The 21,591-nt window shown below is 39.5% G+C and overlaps 1 protein-coding gene and 1 pseudogene across 2 annotated transcripts in view; one reads left to right on the forward strand and one right to left on the reverse strand.

The window, feature by feature from the left end:
* Positions 1-21,591, reverse strand: part of LOC145492428 (uncharacterized) — a 456,732-nt gene that overhangs the window by 309,134 nt on the left and 126,007 nt on the right. The gene's annotated exons all lie outside the window — the stretch shown is intronic.
* On the forward strand, positions 638-20,901 carry LOC145492283 (uncharacterized; annotated as a pseudogene). Its single transcript, XR_014049971.1, has 19 exons — positions 638-1,724; positions 3,344-3,721; positions 6,382-6,636; positions 6,836-7,102; positions 7,478-7,771; positions 7,925-8,235; positions 8,423-8,458; positions 8,537-8,656; positions 9,154-9,175; positions 9,325-9,364; positions 10,008-10,266; positions 11,265-11,375; positions 11,849-12,039; positions 12,152-12,274; positions 12,377-12,447; positions 13,394-13,434; positions 13,518-13,614; positions 15,407-15,506; positions 20,026-20,901. The product of XR_014049971.1 is annotated as an uncharacterized LOC145492283 (transcript).

A 21,591-nucleotide genomic window follows, 5' to 3' on the forward strand; every position in this document is an offset into this window, starting at 1 on the left:
TATTCCAGGACGCATTTTCACTCACCCCTTGCTTCCTCTGTTTTCCGAATCCAAGATGACGAATTTAACGCTCCCTCGCTCGCTCGAAATACACCTGCATTGGAGGCTAAGTGAAATCGGTCTCGCTATTTCGCTGTTAAAAAAAATTATCCTGTAAAGGCAGCGCTACTAGTGGCTCAGTATTACTGATTGGTTTACTGGTTATCACCAGATACATTTAACTGTAACTTGTTCCGGTTCTAGGGATCAACCACTGGATATTTTTGGGTGTGAAACCAACAATGAATTAGTAAAAATCTTTGTCACAGTATCTAGCCAATCAAATCACGTGTCTCCAGAGCAACCCTTTTCCTCATGTCAAGGCCCTGCCCGCTAGGAGGGACGAGAATGAGTTGACGGCAGCGGTGATATCAAACTTCGACTCTAAATATTAACAGATTCAACTAAATGAGCCATCGAGTAATTCCACTGAGGTGTACAAGTTACTTGTATTAGTATTATCTCATATGATAAATGTGCTGATAAATTGATTTTAAGTTTATACTGGTCAAGTTATCTTGAGAGTTAAAAGGGAAATCACAATCGATGAAGATAAACCACTTAACTTTGATTTGTGGAAAAAAGGAAACGAAAAGAGAACACGAAAGCACATTAAGCTCTTGCACCTAAAGGAATCCATTTTGCGTTAGACCAACGGTGAGGAGCCTGGAATCTAAAGTTTACAACGTGAAGGTTTGTCACGCTATCGGACATGAACCTTGTGAAATGACCTGGACTATATGTGGAGGAGAGCAGACGAAAGAAATCTCGCAATTTGCCTTGTGAATATCGTAGTCACAATGCTTAATTTAAGAAGCAATGAAATGACGAGCTTTGGAAAATGCATGGTTTGCCTGGTACTTAATTTGACGACGTATTTCTATTGCGGAGGTGAGTATTACACCACAGACACTGTTAGCAGACAATTTTATATATTTACGAATGACTGAGGACTTAAAACGTTAGCACGATCGTTACAAAAACGATGGATTCGTGCTATCGAGCAATGGTCATATCATTCTTTTTGAAGCTGTTAACAGATATGGCACACACAGACACCTCCGCCTCCAAGTAAATATACCGCGACATGACAGAACTATGTCATTAAGTCTCATTAACTTCCGCTTAGAGGCGAATGGCAATTGCTAAAGATACCCTACCAGAAATTTCTTGATCTACATTTCACCAGGAATGGATGTCAGCTGTAAATTATTACTTTTTATCCAACAACTCATGTGACCAAAGAAGCAACGCGGTCTACCTGTAATTGTGTCAAACCATTTCCCCTGTTCCGTTCAGCTGATTTTCGATTTGACATAAAAGGTTGTTTGCAAAGAATATAGAACTGCTTTGTGCGATTGTTTATTCATCATTTTCTGGCATAAATGCAAAAATGGCCTTAAATAATGACACGATGGTCAGTGGGAAACAGGCTTTAATACTCTTACAGGCACTCTCTCTCATGCGTGTTGTGTGACTCAATTCGCGTGATGTGATCAGGCTGATTAAACATGGCGACGTTGACCTCTAGCGGCGATAAACGAGTGTTTTTTTCCTTTCTTGAGTGACTGCGACACCACAGTTTAGAGACTTGAAAGTTTTCTGTAGGCTGATGGCCGCGGCTAACGTTCTTTCGTCAAGCTACCGTTTATATTTTATCCTGTTTCTGATACTTCCGCATGCAGGTACGTTTCAGTGATTCAGTGTCTATTCGACATCTGGTTCATTTGCTGCATGAAATAAAAATAGAATGGTGTTCGTGACAAATATGGGCAAATTACATTCGTTAAACTAGAGGATAAATTCTGATCACAAATAAGTTTAATATAAGCATAGAATTATATAAAGGAATACATGTCAGATGGTTGTCTGAAGCCCATATTCACAGTAAAGACAGTTTAGGTCCAGGTCAAACGTCGAACTTCACATGAGACGAACTTCTGTAAATTGCAATTTGAGTCGATCCAAAAGGATGAAGCTCGGGTCGATCAGAATTCGAATTTAGATCGACTAAACGTCGAACTTATCATGAACTTAATTCGCTCAGTTTAGTCGATCAGCTTAGTTCGTCTCATGTGAAGTTCGACGTTTGACCTGAGCCTTAGCTAAGTTTGTTTGAATTCATAATACGGTTAACCAAAGTGTCCCGTGTTATTCAGTGAAATGTTGATGTAATTCATTAAAAGGATAAAACCCGGGGATAAAACAAAACTTTTTCTTCCGCGAAATCATCATTAGCTGTCATCAGCCGAAGTTACGTGAGATTGTTAGGGAGAATGCAACAAAATTGGATACGCAAGTATGACTGTAAGAAATTGACATCAAGCTTTGATATCAGCAGTTTTCCCGGGGGTGGGTACTCCTTGAATATTTGGTGAGAGTGTACCACACGGATTTCTAAATCTTGGCCCTTATTACGTTCTTTTGCGTACCCATCTCAGTTTCAGATGTTTACTTCATGCAGGGACCTTAAACCTCACGGATCGACTTTTTTGTGTCGTCATAGTCATCTTTTATGATTGTCCACCAGCATTTACTTATCTTAATAAGTTGTTTATTTCTAGGGTTTGTAAGTGGTATTTTTCAGTTCAGGCTATGGCTAGGTGTCTGCTTGATGCCTCTTTCTTCCGCGTTTCGTGCGTGTGGCAGTCAGCCGGGTGTCTAGCTCACTGTGTATATAACTGAGTGTCCCCTAGCAAGAGAGGAACGGCTGCATTTTTGTGCCTGTTCAATTTAAGGACGAATTAGATGAAATGTAACATTTTTAGCCGTATGCCGTTAGTTCGCTTTGTTTGGGTGTTGTCCACTGCTGAGATCTCAGTTGGAGTGATGCGGAGGGGAGAAGGAAAAATGACATAGCGCGCCTGTCTATAGTGCGCTGAACTCCGAGCTGGGACACTGGTCTGTGTAATTTCGTTGAGTTCTGTAGCAAAACACTTAAATATGCCTCCCTCCACAAAGGAGTATAAATGACAGTGAACAGCTGTGGGTAACGCTGCGATGGAGGAATATAATCCCATCCACAAGGGGTAGAAATACTCTTAGTCCCTTCATACCATGGAAACCAGCCTGTCGGGCCACTGGGCCCAAATACAGATTTCATCTTTTTACCAGTTAGGTTATTTCAGTTTCGAAGTAAACACCGTCTCCTAAGGATTATGGATAGATACATGAATTAAAAAGACGTTACAAGACCTTTACAAAATCCATATATTCGGTCTTAAATGGAGTTATATAGTTTCAATTTTATTTCTGAGGGTTTTTAATACTTTGTGAGAGATACTGAAAATTTTGCCTTTTGCAGTCTGTGGACCACAGTTCACCTCGCCCTTTAATGGAAACCAGGTGACCGGAGTTCTTGGATCATCTGTTAACTTCACTTGGGCCTTTCATGGAGGAAACGTAGACATAGTTGAGTGGGGAACAAAAAAGGTTGACAGTGCTGCTGTTAGCTTTGAAGATGTTCTGGTTTCCATAGACAGGCTCCAAATAATCTTTCGTACACAGAATCCTCCATACAGTGGACGTGTGAGTGGAATCTGGGACGGAAGTAGTCCTGGACAGGCCACTTTCACACTGCACTCAATCCAGAAAGCAGATGAAAGGTTCTATGTTTGCAGACTTTCACCTGAAAGTCTTGGTGCGCAATCTGTATCTGATACTGTTCAGTTGCTTGTTGTGGGTAAGTGAAGAAAGAAATTTTTTCGCCTTGTTTTAATTGGCCTAGGGAGAGGCCCACTTCTTATATGTCTTCCTGTAACATGAGCTTTTTTTTTTTTTTTTTTTTGACGTCTTCGTCCGGTGCGGCCGATCACGCGGTTATGCGACGCGATATACTCAAAAAACTTTAGGAGCTTGCTTTTAAACTTCTTCAGTTGTAATTTCACAATTCATTAACTGGATTCCTTCATTCATCGTGGATTCCGTGAAAAGTCTATGGATGCATATATCTTTTAAATCATCCTGGGTGAAGGAAAGGCAAGCGCCTCAGGTATAAAAAGCACCAATAAAAACGGTAAACATACAGCACAAAATAGAAAATTAACATCTATCGTCTGAATTTCTTTGATTTAGAAAACGCACCCAAAAAATAAACATGAATCTTCGAAGATGCCTCTGCTGTTTAATTAACCGTTTAGAATTTTTCACTGTACACTCCTTGCGTCCTCAGTGGACACGAGCTTTTATTGCAACCGGTAAGATCAAATACAGTAAGAGTTACCGCAATGTCATTTGTAGATAGATTATTTGCATACCGTACGAGTATCGCTTTTGCACATGAAAATCGCTTATAACTGTGAAACTCAGAAAACCGCGAACACTTTGATTTGAATCTGACAAGTCAAATGTGTGCTGACCAATCACAATAACGTGTATGATGGCTTACTTGGACAAAATAGAAATTGACCTTGCGTAGGGTCTTATCTGTTCAGTGTAAGTCCCAGAAAGAAAGACTTAGTACCGTCTATAAATAAAGCTTAACACTAGCACTAACACTAACACCAACACTATTACTAATACTAATACTGATACTGATACTGATACTGATACTGATACTGATACTGATACTGATACTGATACTGATACTAATACTAATACTAATACTAATACGTCATTAAATAGCTCTGCTATTCGGTGTTTGTCGGTAAGAACAGTGTCTTTTTCAATGGGCGTTATGTCATTTGCTTGTTTAGAGTTGCTATAGTGTAAGAAGGGCTGGTATGTCCTCCAAAACACCTGCCTGCGCCTTTTTATAAAAGAATTCTCTTATGGCTTTGCGCCTTAATGAAGCGCAGATATTTCTTTGTGTTTTGTATAGCTAATAATTATTATCCGTCCTATCCTTTGTCAATATTTTCCAGGCCTATTTCTGTAGCGTATCGCTTGCGCCATTCCTCTGTGATGTAAGAGACTTGATTGCTCCGCACCTGAAATTGTTTCAACGGAGCATGCTCGTTAAGCACCTCCGTAAAAAGTGTTTCTAACACAAAAAGTTTGTCGTCTACGTCTTCAAAGATATCTATGACACCAAAAGGAACAGTTTGCAAATCAGCTAACAATATATCACGATCAAAATACCTTAGACTGCGGAAACACAGCTTTCTCGATTTCATTTTTCAACAACAACATAACAACATAATGACCTTTTGATGAAAATAATATTTGTAGTTATGTTAGTTACCAAACAAAATGATTACAAATTCGATTCTTTCCAATCTTCGCGATAGCCATTTCATTTTCAAAAGGTTACAACTTGCTGAGTCGACTTAATTTACAAACATTAAAATTTAATAAAACTTCCGCGCAAACCAACACAAAATTTAGGGTATTACCCATCGCAGGTTTCAGATAACCATCCAACCCACAGTTATGAAGAAGCACGATGACACCTTCGTTCTGATAATATATAATCGTCTTCTGATTCACTTCTCTGCAAGTCGAGACCACTTGAACATCACCAAAAACGTATACGTAATAGACCTCTTTAGCTTGGGCGGTTTATTTCCTATTATAGACCACGTGATATTCTCTAGAGAATTTTCTTTTATCCATCTTAAAATTATTCATTCATACACATGCGAGTATTTAAAAATTTCAAAGAGAGAATTGTCAAGAGTATAATCACGTGGTCTGCAATGGGAAAACAAACCGCCCAAGCTAAAGAGGTGCATTGATCATGAGTCGTAAGTCAACAAAGGATTATATTCATCAAGTAATCCCTGAGGAATCATCAAAGCACACGACAAAAATATATTAGCTTACAAAATCCGACCGGTACAACCCTTGACCCATCACATAACATTTTAAAATAGTTAATACGTTATTACTGACAACCAATACATAACTAAGTGTACTACATAGAGTGTCTTGGAACCAAAACCAACCCAATTACAGTACCCTATAACAACTGCAACAGACAAGAACAAAATAAACCAATGAGGACTCGTAGCAAATGCGCGTACCTGATGAAAAGCGCGGGAAAAGTGCATACCGAGTCGAAATAAGTTTAGGTTTCCATCTGATTAGTTGATTAAGAGGCGCTAAAATATTGTAAACCAATCACACAACGTAGTAAAGCTGCACCAAAGCAAATCAAAATTACTTGCCACAGTAAATTGAAAACTACTCATAACTCGATTGAGTAGATATATCAAACACTCCAGACAGTGTTTCACCACATTTCGCTTGGAAGTTAGTCAGAAATACTCCGCTGCGTGTCGTATTTTCGACTCTCTTCGCAGTGTGTGGAATTAAGGTAAAACGCGGCCTCTTGTGATTGATATGTTATGTACTAGCTGTAATCCTTTTTTAACACTGCTCAAAAATTTTCTTTCTTCGCAGAAATACCAGTTATCAGCCTATCGTTAATAAACGGAAGTTACATTGAGGGATCTTCAGTCAATATCAGTTGTACAGCGACTGGAAAACCAGACCCAGAAGTATCATGGATACGAAATGGACAAACTAAAATTACCGGACGGAAAACAGCGTATTTGGCCTTCGACCAAATAAAGAGAACAGATGATGGACTGTATACATGTACTGCTAACAACTCAGCAGGAACACAATCTCACAAAGAGATCTTGGTGGTTCGTTGTGAGTCTGAGCTATTACTACATCTTCAGTATTCACATCTTTAGATCAATCTTTTGACTTAACTGTTTTAAAAGGCACACGTAAGTTTAATATATCTTGCGGACTTTCTCAATAAGATATGCAAGAGATTCTTTAAAATTTAGGGTGGAGTCCTTTTGCCTTAGGTCTGAAGCGAACCTTTTCCTTTTTTCTTCCACAGACCCAGCAGAAATAGTCAGTGTTACTTCATCAGCTGCCAAGTCTTGGATTGGTCAGACAGTGACGTTGAAGTGTGTGTCAGATGGTGTTCCTACACCAACACTCACCTGGTACAAACCTGATGGAAATGAATTAAAGACAGTCACAGCTAAAGAAAGTACAGTGGAGGTGTCCTTAAATGATGAAAAAAATTTTGGTGAATACAAGTGTGTCGCTCACAATGGCCTTGATCCTTTAAAAGACGTCTCGCTTACTCTGGCACAAATACGTATGTTTATGCTTAACAAAGTATTTGACCTTACTAGTCCAGCTATTTAAAAGCCCCTTTCTCTTATGATCTAAAAGTTAACCAGTTCACTTAAGTGCTGTAGAAAGTAATAATGCTGAACTGACGTTTCGATCACATATTTTGGTTTTAGACCTATATAGTGTTAACAGCCATTGACGTTAAAAATTGTAAAATTAAAATCCGGAAATAAAGGATTCTTTTCCCCGGTTATTACGGGTTTCCGCATTCAAAAGACGTCGTTACCACTAGTTTAACGATCAAGGTGATGGACTGTTATACCATGTTGTCAACTTCATTTCAGTACAAAGAGAAATATAATGATTCAAATCAAATTTCTTCTTTTGATTTCATTAGAAGAACCAGGATCCCCGGTCATCATATCTTCAGCCACAGACATTCAAGCCACTTCACTAACAGTAAAATGGACTGCACCAACTAATGATGGAGGGATTCCTGTGACAGCATACCGAGTGGTCATACTAAAGGGTAGCACTGAGATAAAGAATGAGAATTTAACTGACCCTGGAATAACCAGTCAGTCTGTTGGAGATTTGGAGAGAGATACCGAGTACAACGTGGAGGTGTTTGCCAGAAATGCTGTCTTTGAAGGTGCACCTGGGCAAAAGACTATCAGGACAAAGGCTATCGGTAAGATATCCAGAAGCTTTCCGTAATTGAATATTCAACCTTGATGATGGCAAGATGTCACTTAAACTACTATTTCGGAACAAATCATGGGGGAAACACTACAAATTTTATCCGACTATTAGCAAACAGTATCTTGAATATTATTATCCTCAGGAATTCCCGAAACACCAGACATCATAGACGTGCCCACCGAGATACACAGCGATGAAGTGGTCTTAAAATGGACAACACCAAGTAGCAATGGAGCGGACATCACACAATACACGGTGTATATTAGAAACGTTACAAGTAGCGATACCGTAGGAGACTGGAGAAAGCTTGAAGTCATTTATGATGTCTCTATCCATGCTTACGTCGTCACACTCAGGAAAGGCCAGCAGTATGACTTAGTGGTAACTGCAACCAACAAATATGGAGAAAGTTTGAAAGAAAAAAAAACATAAAGAGGATCAGAGTTTTAGGAGGTACAATAACAACAAAATACAAATTATTTCACTAATTTTTGATCTCCAAATTTCTTTTATTTAAAACAAATGAGTAACTGTACAGTAAATAGATTTATTTGAATCCTTACCGAATAGTGAGTATTATTATCTTCGAGTACTGTTTTTAGTGTGAATCCTAATTCTGTCTTCTTTCCTGTTATTGTAGAGTCCACTAGATCCACTGCGAACCAGAATCAAACAGGTAATGAGACAATTCGGTGTGTACCTGCATAACTGAGCACGTGTTCCTATTTCTAACGTTTATTATGAACATTATCAGTTGTTAGGTGCGATAGAGAATTGGAGATTCTTCATGCTGTTTATCTCAGTGTCATAATCCTATTGGTGATAATCATAGTTGTTATTGGTGTTATCCACTGGAGAATACGTCGAGGTCCAGGTAATCGTATCACATGCCTTACTAAAATTCAAATTAACAAAGTTATCGAGTCGTCCAAGCGGAATTACCCTCAATTCCTCATACTTGAATAAATTAGCCGTTACTTATGTCTGAAATGGCCCCTACTGGATACTTTTCCTATCCTTTTCTGCTGTTCAAATCGTGAAATTTCCTCCCCATTTATACACCCTCATCCTGATATGTAGCCCTTCTGGGCAGAGTCTTCCCGTATGTCCATCTTAAGGAGAACCTTCCAGAGTCCATGTCAAGTTGGCCTCTGGCCGATCCAAGCGTGCAACGGAAAAAGTCTCGGTTGTCTGGGATACGAGCGTAACTAAAATGTGTCCGATTCTCTTAGTCATGCTGTTTCTTAATATAGTCCACAAAAGTCATAAAAAGAGATCCCTTATGAAGGCATCGTGGCATGATACTTTTTTAAAGCAGCCCATTTCGTTTCGTTATATATTTTGTCATTCTCATATTTTCTTGTTTTTCAGACATTCTTAAGTGTGGACAGCGGTGAGTACAACAATCAAAGTTCAGTTGTGAAAAATCTCAAATGTTTTTATAGTTTATCCTTTGCCTTAGGGAAGGTTTTAATAAAACTACACATTTAGGAGGCAGTGCTTATTTCAAAGAGTTCAAAATGAAATGTTTTGTAATTGCAGTATTAGCAGGTCTTCGTCACGTACGGATGCCATTCAGATGGTAAGTTCTTCCTTCCATTTCTCTTTTGGTATAGGCTCACGGAAAAAGCTGTTTCTAGCAGAAACGGCAGGTTGGCATAGATACACGAAGGAAATTTTCTTTCTTATAAATAAAATGAATGCCTTCGAATATCCGGAGGGGGAACTGCCAAATAAAAAGGACGGGAGTGTTCGTTGTACCTTTGAGGGGTTGAAAAGGCAGTTGTGGTACTTTTTAGGATGTTCAGCCTCAAACGGTCCACAGCGGGAGCTTTCGCGGTATCTTTTAGGGTATTGAGCCGAAAAAATATGACAGGAGATATTTGACAATCAGCTGATTTATGACAATGCTTTCAAAAACTTTACAAGTAAAAGATGTTCGAAGCAATCGTATCAATCGGTATTGAAAATCATGAAAGTATCAGTTAATGCATTGTTTTAGAATTGGTACCTCTTAGTGGTGAAAAAGGTTTCAAGCCGGGCCCACGAAACAGGAACTTGGTAACTCTTAGGGGTTCTTTACAAAACTTCTGACGAGCAGCCCGGATAGAAGTCCCCCCCACCACGGATTCGAATCATTCGTAAACATTTGTGGCAGCTCCTGTTACGCTGATGAAGTTAGTTTTGTCGTATAGCTTCATAACTTATTTCCTGTTCCTTTCAAGAGCCCTGTTGACCACCACGAAGCAGAAATTCAGTCCACAGAAGCAAGCGACATTACCAGCACAGCCTACGAGATTCCTAACAGTGGTGGAGACTACACGCCGCTTCATCCGTTAACAAGAAGCTGGGAGATCAGTCGAGAGCAAGTCGATATCATTAAAAATATCGGAAAGGGGGCTTTCTCCCAAGTCGCTGAGGCAACAGCTAAGAACATCTATGGCAGCCAAGGGGTCATAACTGTGGCCGTGAAAATGTTGAAAGGTTATAGAAAACTTTTAGTTAAAGAGACAACTTGCATTCTTCCGTTGTCAGAATTGAGTTAGGAAGCGTCCACACTTCGTCCGAGAAATTTGAATAGGCAGTTTGATTTCTAAGGTTAGGACTATAGTCCACATGTACTAATCCGTCACGATAACGGAGCTTTTCGAAAACGCTCTTCAAACCCGAGGAACTTAAATGAGCGGTGATTGTTCCTCTGGCGTAGTGTGGACAGAAAACATTTGATGCGTTTCCCGAGTAAAACCTCCGTTTTTAAATTCCTCCGGCGTAGTGTGGACGTAGCCTTATCGTTCGACTGGATTGATTTAAGTGATCAATTCATTATCAAAATAGATCGACTGATGGACTAATGGATTGATCGATCGATCGATAGTTCGATGGATCGATGGATCAATTAAATGATTCATTCATTCATTCATTCATTCATTGAACAATTGGTTCATTCATTCAATCATGCATGCATTCATGCATTCATGCATTCATCCATTCTTCCATTCTTTCATTCATCCATTCGTCCATTCATCCATTCATCCATTCAGCCATTCGTCCATTCGTCCATTCGTCCATTCGTCCATTCGTCCATTCGTCCATTCGTCCATTCGTCCATTCGTCCATTCGTCCATTCGTCCATTCGTCCATTCGTCCATTCGTCCATTCGTCCATTCGTCCATTCGTCCATTCGTCCATTCGTCCATTCGTCCATTCGTCCATTCGTCCATTCGTCCATTCGTCCATTCGTCCATTCGTCCATTCGTCCATTCGTCCATTCGTCCATTCGTCCATTCGTCCATTCGTCCATTCGTCCATTCGTCCATTCGTCCATTCGTCCATTCGTCCATTCGTCCATTCGTCCATTCGTCCATTCGTCCATTCGTCCATTCGTCCATTCGTCCATTCGTCCATTCGTCCATTCGTCCATTCATCCATTCATTCATTTAAACAGGCTGACACGTTTGGTTAATTTGATTTGCCTGTAATAGAAAACGCTCCTGAGTCCGACAGGATGGACCTGCTGTCAGAACTTGAGGTGATGAAAAAACTGAAGCCTTACCCTCACGTGATCAAGCTGATAGGATGCGTTACTGAGTCCGGTAAAGGAAATGGTCTTAAGATATTATTTGTATACATTAATAAATGCGTCTACATCAATTTTTAGGAACGTGTGAACAAAATTGTTCCTCCATTATTTTGAATGGCACCTTTATAAGTTTGTAGGAACAAGAGCCTGACTACCAGATAAGCTCGTTGATTCACTGCACATTTGACAATTGGCCTAAAATCTTCCTTGGCCTATTTATATTTGAAGTGCAATCAGTTCTGTGAAGAGTTTTAATACGGAAACGCTGTATGGGGAGGGCTTACATTTGTGGGGAGCCTTATAAGGGTAATCTTGCCTAAAAATAAGCAAACAGCTAGGCCTTTAACCAAGGAGGCTTGTAAGAGAGGAAGAAGGCTCATAACCGGACCTTTACGCTTTAAAGTGAACTGCACGTACATATGCCGTTTTTCTCGTCTCTGTATTTTTTTTGCACTTCACGTGATACAGGTGTTTCTTTTTCTTTAGATCCGTTACTGGTCCTTATTGAGTATGTTCCGTACGGTGATCTGCTGGGTTATTTGAGGAAGAGTCGTGGCCTCAATGACACGTATTTTAATAACCCGGATAGAAAACCGGAAACCAACCTAACTTCAAAGCAGTTGATAAGGTTTGCATGGCAAATAGCTGACGGGATGGCTTATTTGTCTTCAAGGAAGGTGAAAGTCTATAATAATTGCTATTCAATGACTGAAAGGTTATTTTCGAAGTAGAATATGACTTAACACAATTGCAGTAAAGCAGATCAACTAAAAATGACATCTGTTTTAGATAATCCATCGTGACTTGGCGGCCAGAAATGTTCTTGTTGGTAAAGAAGAGAAATGTAAGGTGACAGATTTTGGGATGGCGAGGAATGTTCAGCAAGATGATATTTACACCAAACAAAGTCGAGTAAGTACATAAGCCTGACCGAATGGGACTACTGATAAACATCTGACAAATATCATAGGATAGCATAGAGACGTCTTGTTAAGTTATTTGTTTATCTTCCAGGGCCGGTTGCCTGTTAAGTGGACTGCTTATGAAGCTTTGTTATATGGAACCTACACAACACAAAGTGACGTGTAAGTGCTAAACAACTTAACAACATTTGTCTCCAGGTTGAGTTGTTTGTCAAGGGTTTATAAAAGCTCATGAAGGATAAGACTTTGACCAGGTGCTCATAATCGCTTTTGATTACTTTTAAAATAACAACAATGAAAAAGACTGAGCGTTGCACCTGTGGAAATGAAATGGGCTACCCCTAGAGGCAAAAAAAAATCTCGAACTCGTGGGAACTCGAACCCACAACCAGACTGTACAGACTGACCTTCGAGGTTAGAGACGATGGAGGTGGCTCGACCTTTGAATCAAACCAGAATGACTGAGAATAAAAGAAAGAACGAAGGGAGGTCACTGATTATGAAAATTGACCGAGGAAGAAAAGGCTAATTAATTTTCTGTGATAATATCGTGATGGTTGCCTAATATATATACTTCGTGGAGGGTGCATAAGGAAAGGTTAGTGAAGATGTTGAACGTCTCGTGGTTTATTTATCATTGTTGCTTAATATTTCTACTAGTTTGAGCGGCCATTGCATCAAAAATACCCAGACATGCCTAGGCCCGTCATGAACCGTTTTTCCCCCTCCCCCTCCGTCTCCCGCTTTGATTGGATAATCACGTGTTCCCTTGACGGGCCAAAACACGTGTTTCGTGAAGAGTTGGTAAAAGCGATTCACAATTAAAGAAGTTTATCCTGACATAACAACTAGATGCAATAATTTTTGAAAGTAAGTTCTGATTTGAAAGATAGACATCTAGATCTGTGACAGAGCGATTCTCTAAAAAGATCGAATTCTTGGGAATCGCAGTTTGCTCAACAGACTAAGAAACAAGAAGGGCAATATCAGAGAGCCAAAAAGTGTTGACTTTAACAACCTTTGCTGCCCTCCATTGCTCCCCCAACTTCTCTTTCCGTACAACTTTTTGATGCCAGTAATGTATCATTTATGTTTATTGTTTTGGCAGTTGGAGCTATGGCGTGCTGCTGTACGAGATTCTCACCATAGGTAGGTTTAGTTACACATCATTTACATTTAAGCTGTAACTGAGTCGTGCAAACCATCATGTTACCTGTGTTTATCACATCTAGGTGGATCTCCTTATCCAGGAATAAACCCTCGCCAAATCGCAACGAAACTTCAGGAAGGATTCAGAATGCCGAAGCCTAAACATGTGGATAACAAACTGTAAATACATGTCTTGTTGCACATTTTTTTATGTGAAGCGTGGTTAGCCGATGTGTGCACTTAAATAGACAACGTTGTGATGCAATAACGCGGTAAAAATGGTTGCCAAAACACGAACAAACAGATCACTGGCAACGCGCTGGTGTCATACTGTTGCCTTCAGAGGAATCTTTGCTGCGATCATTGTTTACATCTTGCCTTTTTAACTTAGAAAATATTTATTATTTTTCAAGTTGCAGTGGTGGAACGATTTCACTCCATCACTCCATCCATCACTCATTCACTCCTTCACTTCTTCACTTCCCGTTAGACATTTGGAGACCCGGTGGGGGGAACTCCCATATGAAAAGACAAGGGATCAAGGGATGCTCGTCGGAAAATTTGAATTTAACTCCAAGGGAGACTAATGTGGACGTTGCTTGAGCTTCATTAAACCCCTAAAAGATACCGCTTAAAACAGAATAGGTTCGATTACTCGCCACTGTTCAAGAAAGGATTCCGCGCGCACTTGTAGACCCGACTCGCGTACTCGAGAGATCAGCGGAAATCAAGCCTGAAAACAGAAATTAAATGAGACCGTTTCTTTTATCATCATTTCCTCGAGTGCACCCTAAAGGATACTTTGACAGCTAAAAATGATGACGTTTCGTCATCAACACCCTAAAGGAGACCAGAATCCTTGATTTGTATCCGAGACGACGAGCATCCCGGACCTTTTCATATAGGAGTCCTCCCGGGTTTCGAACATCAGCCATCTAAGGCCGTTTCACAGTCGCTGGCAGCTTGTCAAGTTAGTTATTTTCGAGAGGTGGAAGGTATAACGATTTTTTTCATTGTAAGGAAAATACTTATGGTTCTTCCTTAGCGATTCGATTCAGGGAAAGTCTTTGTGGTTTTTCCTTCAGAAATCAACGCGATATTGTGAATTCGAAAGCAATCGTTATAAACGAATGATTAAAGGCTCCAGACGATTTTTTTAACACAAGAAACGGAAAGACAAACGCTACCTTTCGGTAAATGGTTTCTTGAAAGAAAAAGGAAAACCAATGATGAAGAAAACGAGAAATAATCAGTAGTCACCACGTGCACTAAGATTTGAACTCCCGGTGTTTCGCTCGGCGAGCTAGCGCTTATCACACAGCGCTACTTTACATCACTTTTAGGAAAAGTCAAAATATTAATGATTTATTTACGTTCCGCAGAATAAAGTGTTTCTTTTAGTCTATACCTTAATCGGTGAAAGTTTTAGCTTTTTGGGTGTGATATTGAAGGGGCATTGAGTTTCAAAAGCTGCAAACTGTTTTTAGGTTGTGAATGCCCTGCATGATGAGCCCATACAGTCTTTGTAAAACTTTGGATATTTTAAAGCCGCGTCATGCATCAAGTCTTTAATAAATCAAGCTGTAATTTCTTTGATTAATCGTAGCATGCTCTCTAAATATTCGAGTGGATATTTTTTGTAGCTCTATCAGAAACTGAAGCGCTTGGTAAGGAAACTGATATTGTCAACAAAGAACCCGCTATAAGAGTACATACAGTGGCTAACTATCAACCTTTTCTTTTTACCAGATTTGTTAACGAGACCCCATAAACATCATTTCTTTTATAACAACTTTAAAACGGCTAAAAGATTTTAATACCGTTTTTTTAAGAATAGATCCTAAAGGTAAATTTCTAACAAGCAAAATTTCGTTTGAATCATGAATGCCATGTGGTCGTTTGAATGATTTAATTGTAGTGACAAATCGTCTTTCCTCTCTTCTTGCGGTTGTTAACAGTTTTTATTTATTAGATACCAGATTATGCTCAAGTGTTGGGAAGAAAATCCCAGCGATCGACCAACGTTTGCCAAACTAAAGGAAACGATGAAAGAAATGGAAAGAAACCACAAGGTAAACTCAGCTGAAAGCACTCTTTGTAACCTGTCATTCATATTCAGTAATGCAAATTTGATAATGTTTATCTTCCCTCTTTGTAAGTTTTTAGTTCGATTTTTATCAAACCTTTGCATCCTATGCCATAATACATGCATGTAATCCCATTAGCACTTACGTAAATCAATACTTACTCCAACAAAGCACTGTTTGTTAAAGTGATCTGCTGCATGCTGATAATTGCTGTTTGCCAAAATGTAGTAAATATACTGATTGTAACGATTTTCAGACGGAAAGGTTGCTGTGGAATACTTATAAACAAAGTTTGGATATTCTGTTTCTTTTCATTCTATATTCTTTTAAAGATCATTCTATACTATTTATACTCAATTGAAGTCAACCATCAGACCATCAATTCAGTTTTTTTCATTCGATTATGAACTCAAGTCTTCTTTTGGGTGCATACTCGATCGCCTATATTTCCTTCCTTCCGATCCGTAGTGATCCAAAATTAACGCTGTCTGTGATCTAACTAGCGCCAGAGGCTTTCTTGTTTTCTGGCGTATACTTTGTCTCTGAAGAATATATCATTATTACGTTCGACAGAACGCAGTTCTTATCGCGTAATGCATAAAAATTCGAGACCTGTGTATCTATCTATCTATAGGGGGACACCAGTTTAGCCCCCCCCCTCCCCCCCAAAAAAAATTCTTCAGGGGCGAATGACATCATGTTCATTCTAGTCGCGTCTCCATGTGTTTATCTGCTGCTAACGGCAAGTTGCGTATTTGAAGTTTGAAGTTAGAGTTATGGCGTTAAATGACCTTGTAAGCAAGATTTATCGATGTCTTCACGAAATGTATACGACTTTTGAGACAAACGCAAAGCTGCAGTGTGGCTGCTTGTTGTCTACCGTCTTGTCTTCGATCAAAAACCAACACTGCTTTGTGCGGAATAAATCGATGGAGGAAATGTGTCGTTTCACTTTGCTGACTTTGATTTCTGTGCGCAAAATATATTACTTTAACTTACCGAGTTGTGTAGTTCGGTACGTGGCCATGATTCGCGGTTATAGAACCATCTTACCGAGTTGTCTAGCTCGTTATAGCGGGTTAAATGAATGGAAACAGAAGCCGCACATATAACTAGAGAATGATGGTATGTAAACAAACACCTAGAAAGAATGTTCAGCTAATTAAACGGCTAAGTGAATAACAGTTTATTTATATTACCGTAGTTATTCGGTTATAAGGCGCACGGTTTTTCGAGAAAAATCTGTCTTTGGGCGGCCAGTAAGTTTTAAAATTGGGGTGCGTCTTATAGCCAAGTATTTTCGCGCAACAAAATCTTAAGATCACAATTTGAGAAGAACTTACAGTTTAAACAACACAAGAAAAGGACACTAGTTGTTGGTCATTGACTTTTATAGATTTGGTAGTTCTGTCGAACTCGTTCTCCAACTCGTCGTCTGCTTCATCAGCTCCAGCTCCTTCTTCTTCCCACACAGCTTCATCCTCGGTGCCGTCCAGAGCGTTCGAAATTCCACAGGACTTGAAGGCGTTAGCGACTAAATCGGCGGGTATCTCTTGCCAAGCTTTGTGGATCCACTGTAAAACAAGTTCCTTACTCGGCGCCCGCTTTTTCCCCGAGGGAGTGTAAGTAAACGGACCGTTCACCATCCAAGCCTGATATTGGGAGCGTACCTTGATCTTAAACGGCTTGTTAATACATTTGTCAAGGGGCTGCAATACGGGTGTAAGTCCGCCAGGGATGACAGCGACGTCATTATGTTTTTCTGGTCCCCTTTAGTCTCAGGTCATTGAAAGTAAATTAAAAATAACAAACAAAACTTAGCATAGACGCAGAGCCTGACTTATGAAATTGTGCAAACCAAACCGAATTTCCCTTTGGGCAAACGAGAAAATTTTCATGAACGGAAATCGAATGGGAGCTTTAAAATTGCTTACAGGCCAGAGTTTAAGCTTGTTCTCTTGTTTACGTTTTGAATTCATGTTGAGTTTACGTCAAAACATGAAATTTTGAAGGGCTACTATTTTTGCGAGTCTACGGAAACTGGCGCCGTCACGCAACGTTTTGAACAACAAATCGGCCATCGTAGTCTATACAGGGGACCTCTTCACTGGCAGGGACTTTGACACTATATCTGTCTGTGTACAACCTCGGTTGTTCATGAAAAATGTTGATTTCAGCAATAGACAGAGGTTGAAAGTCAGCTAGTTAAGTCATTTAAGGTATATATATGAAAGTGACGGTGTCGAACGCACTCATGATCTTTGATTACTACTAGTATATAGTTTTTGAGTTATTTTTTTGTAAAAAAAAATACCTCTTAGTCGGCGCGTCGGGTATGTTATGGACGGGTCAATGGGTGAGTGAGTGAGTGAGTGAGTGAGAGATGTATGTATGTCACACCAATCAGATTGGATCTACTATAAACAGCCAATCAAATTTCTTGTTGTAAAGGTAAATGGTATGTGACAAGATTTGATCCCGATAGAGTTCAGGACGGCCATATTTATTCTTCTATGAAAGAGGAGGAAGTATTCATATATTGGGTTTACTTCGACATTTTCTGTGGTTTAGGCTGAGGATTTTAGTTAAATGAACGAGATGAGCCTTGAGGTTTGAAACAGTTCGTGAGTTAGTAGTATGCAAATGCAACGAGATATTTTTATTTTTAGTTACAAAGGTAACTTGATACTTTTGTTTTTCACAAGGAGTAAATTCAATTAGAGGTCACGAATCGTCGCGTCTAGTTCTTAGGACATGTTTTAGAGGGGACGAGACTTTAGATTTGAAACAGTTCTAACGTTCACAATAGTAAGTGCGGGTAACAATTGTTTTGTTCTTGTTGCATGCAAATATAACGAGACATTTTTGTTTTTTAGTTACAAAGTGTAATTTGACACTCTTGTTTTTCATAAGGGAGTAAATTCAATTAGAGCGGACGAATCGTCACCATTCTTTCCCACGAGATGTTTGCTATCTTTAGTAACAAATGGTAACTTAACACTTTTGTTTTTTATATGGGAGTAAATTTAATTAGAGCTGACAAGTTATCGGCTATTGTTTCCAGGATATTAAACAAAAAAGAAGGTTTCGTTTCTGGACGGTTTTTCAGCGTCTCTGCAGTAGCAGTTTAATAGTTTTATTTGATGACATTCATTTCAGTCCGATATTTTTAAAGGTAAAAAGTGTGAGAACTGTTCAAATGTTCTTTGAAGACTGCTTGGCACCAAGTTAAAGTGCATTTAATTAAATCAGACTTTCAACGTGTCAGAGGTTTTTTTTCTCTTTCTTTCTATTTTCGGTGAAGTTGTGTTGTGTTGTGTTGTGTAAAAAGGTAAACTTACGACTTGTATAAAATGCGAAAAAGTCTCTAAATTAACTTGAGTATTTTTGAGCAAACATTTCTCTTGGGGGTTGGAAGGGTTATGTGATCGGTGAGCGAGGGAGTTATGTATGTGCGCGTGTCACACCAATCACAGTGCGGGATGTATCAAAGAGCGAATCAAATTGCTTGTTGGAAAATAAGATGGTATCTACATTAATCTGGAGACGTGTCAGATTACTGTAGTTTGTTCAGTCAAACATTTTATGGCTTACTATTTAGCTATCTTACTATGACCGATGTAACATCGCAACCAGAAAAACTTGTCAAATTAACCAAATCATTACTGTACCATGAATGCCTCTATCTCCAAAACTTCACAGAAAAAAATAACTCTTGCACGCCTTGCGTGCTTATGTTTATTTTAGTCATGCGGGAGGCGCGGTGGCCTCATGGTTAGTGCGCTCGTCTCCGGATCGAGCGGTCCGGGTTCGAGCCCTGGCCGCGGACATTGTGGGCAAAACACTTTACTCTCACAGTGCCTCTCTCCACCCAGGTGTATAAATGGGTACTGACGAACTTAATGCTGGGGGTGACCCTGCGATGGACTAGCATCCCATCCAGGGGGGAGATGAAATACTCCTAGTCGCTTCATGCTACAGAAACCGGGATAAGCTCCAGCCTGGTGGCCCACTTGGCTCGTATGCAGACTTTCCCTTACCTATACCTTTATTTTAGTCATAACCGGTTTCGTTGTGACTTCAATTCCTTAAACATACAGAAGGTCGAGCTGTTTATCGCAGGGCTCTGTTACTTCACCCCAAATACAGCCGAAATATTGCTACGAAATTCTCCAGAACACTAAGCTATGACAACTGAAGGCACGTATGTCGGAAATGGGTAGTGTCGGGTTACATTATCAGTTTGAAGTCTTTGCTTTGATGTCAGTTTCGTCGACGACCGGTAAAATTTGCACGAAACGACGACTGTTTACTTAGGCTAAGACATCAAGACTTCCAAAATATAATTGAAAATCTTTTTGCAGCTGGGGTTCAGGTCTTTTTAATAGTTATATAATGGATTATGTTTTTACCATTCGTTTGTAGCTTTCGTCTTCTCTGTGACTGTTAATTTGCCCGTGAAAATAACAGCTTACTAATAATATGATTTACCTCTCTGTTACAGACCTACGTCAACCTCAAAGAGTATGACAACACTTTGTATGCAAATATTGACGATCTCGCGGCTGAATGACTGTTTTATCGGCTGACTTGGCCAATCAAGACGTTGCTTTTTGAATAATTTTAATTTTTTTGCCAGGCCTGCAACAAGAGCTCCGCTTTGTTCTGAAAAGCTTGCTCCCTCTTTTGTTGTGGGTGTCCGTGCTACAAGTTCACAGTAAGACAGTTGTGACTCTGGATATGCATCAACATCTACGACAGTTCAGTACTAAGGACTTAAGCTCCATAGAAAGTAAAATAACTCTGTGATTTTATGAAGATAGTTTTTACAATCGTATTCACTTACATGTAGCTTAGTGTAGAAATTAAAGTATAGAGCAGATATTTTATGTGTGATACTTAATCTTGTACTCAAGTGTCCTCATTCTTCGGGAGGGAACATCTGGTGGAGTCCAATTCGTTATCGTGTGTTAGGAATATGACACGTTAAGCAGCACGTATGCTCAGTAGTTTCGGCGGACTTTTAAACTCACTTAATAGTTACAAATATTTCGGGATTAAATTTCCTATACAGGGAAAGATCAATGACTTCAAGTCTATTTTCAAGATGAAGGAGGAAAGAGGGCCGCCTCTTGAGTCTTATGGTAAACGTTTTTCTCACATCTCCTCACCCACCAACATATCTCTTGAGATTTTTTTGCAATAAGACGCTTCAACAGCTAACTTTGTCGGTATCTAACTAGATATAGAAATGGTCAGAGGAAGAAACCGCTTTCATTTAAGTTTCAAAATGCGTTTACAGCATAGTTAACAAAGCCATTCTATCACATTCAGTTCTCGAACAACCCTAACGCTTTTGTCATGCTCTCCAAAAACTGAGTCAGGCTGGTGAATACAATTTCACCACGGATATTTTCTCCTAAGAGCAAGTCTGGGACAAGGTTAGTCTGCGACTTTACGATACTTACCGAGAGAATTGATCGGCCGGAAATTTAGTTCCAAAGTTCCTTTGGGCACTGGATTTGCTATACTTCTTTTCTTAGTTTGAGATAAAAATTCAGTATGTACAGTCAGTAAGTATCTGCCGACAGACTCAAGAGGTAACAGATTAAAGTACCTTCAGAGATGTATTTGACTACGTTCCAGTTAAGATTTATCTTAATGATAATAAAGTTACCTGTAAAAATCTCAGTTTACAGAATAACCAAAGAAAAGACTCCGCGCTCTACCGATTGGTTCTGAGTGAACTCACAAGTTTGATGATATTCGTCCAATAAAGTTGAACGCAGCGGTTACCCCATTTTTAAACCTCGACTGCGAGAAATCTAGATAGTAATTCAGTTTATGTCAAACATCGAATTAACATACAGATTTATCGAGTAACTCCATACAGTTTTTATTCCTTTTCGCTCTTGTGGCATCGCACCGGTTGTGTCAGGAAAGTTTCCCGACGTTCATCACGTCTCCCAGTTTTCCCGACTAAGCCCTAGTTGGCACCGCAATATATTTCTCATTCAACTCAGCTCCGATTTTGCTAGAAAATGTCCAAAAATAGAAGATAAATCGGGGA

The sequence above is a fragment of the Orbicella franksi genome, chromosome 7 (genome assembly GCF_964199315.1).
Source record: "Orbicella franksi chromosome 7, jaOrbFran1.1, whole genome shotgun sequence".
Lineage (NCBI taxonomy): Eukaryota > Metazoa > Cnidaria > Anthozoa > Scleractinia > Merulinidae > Orbicella > Orbicella franksi.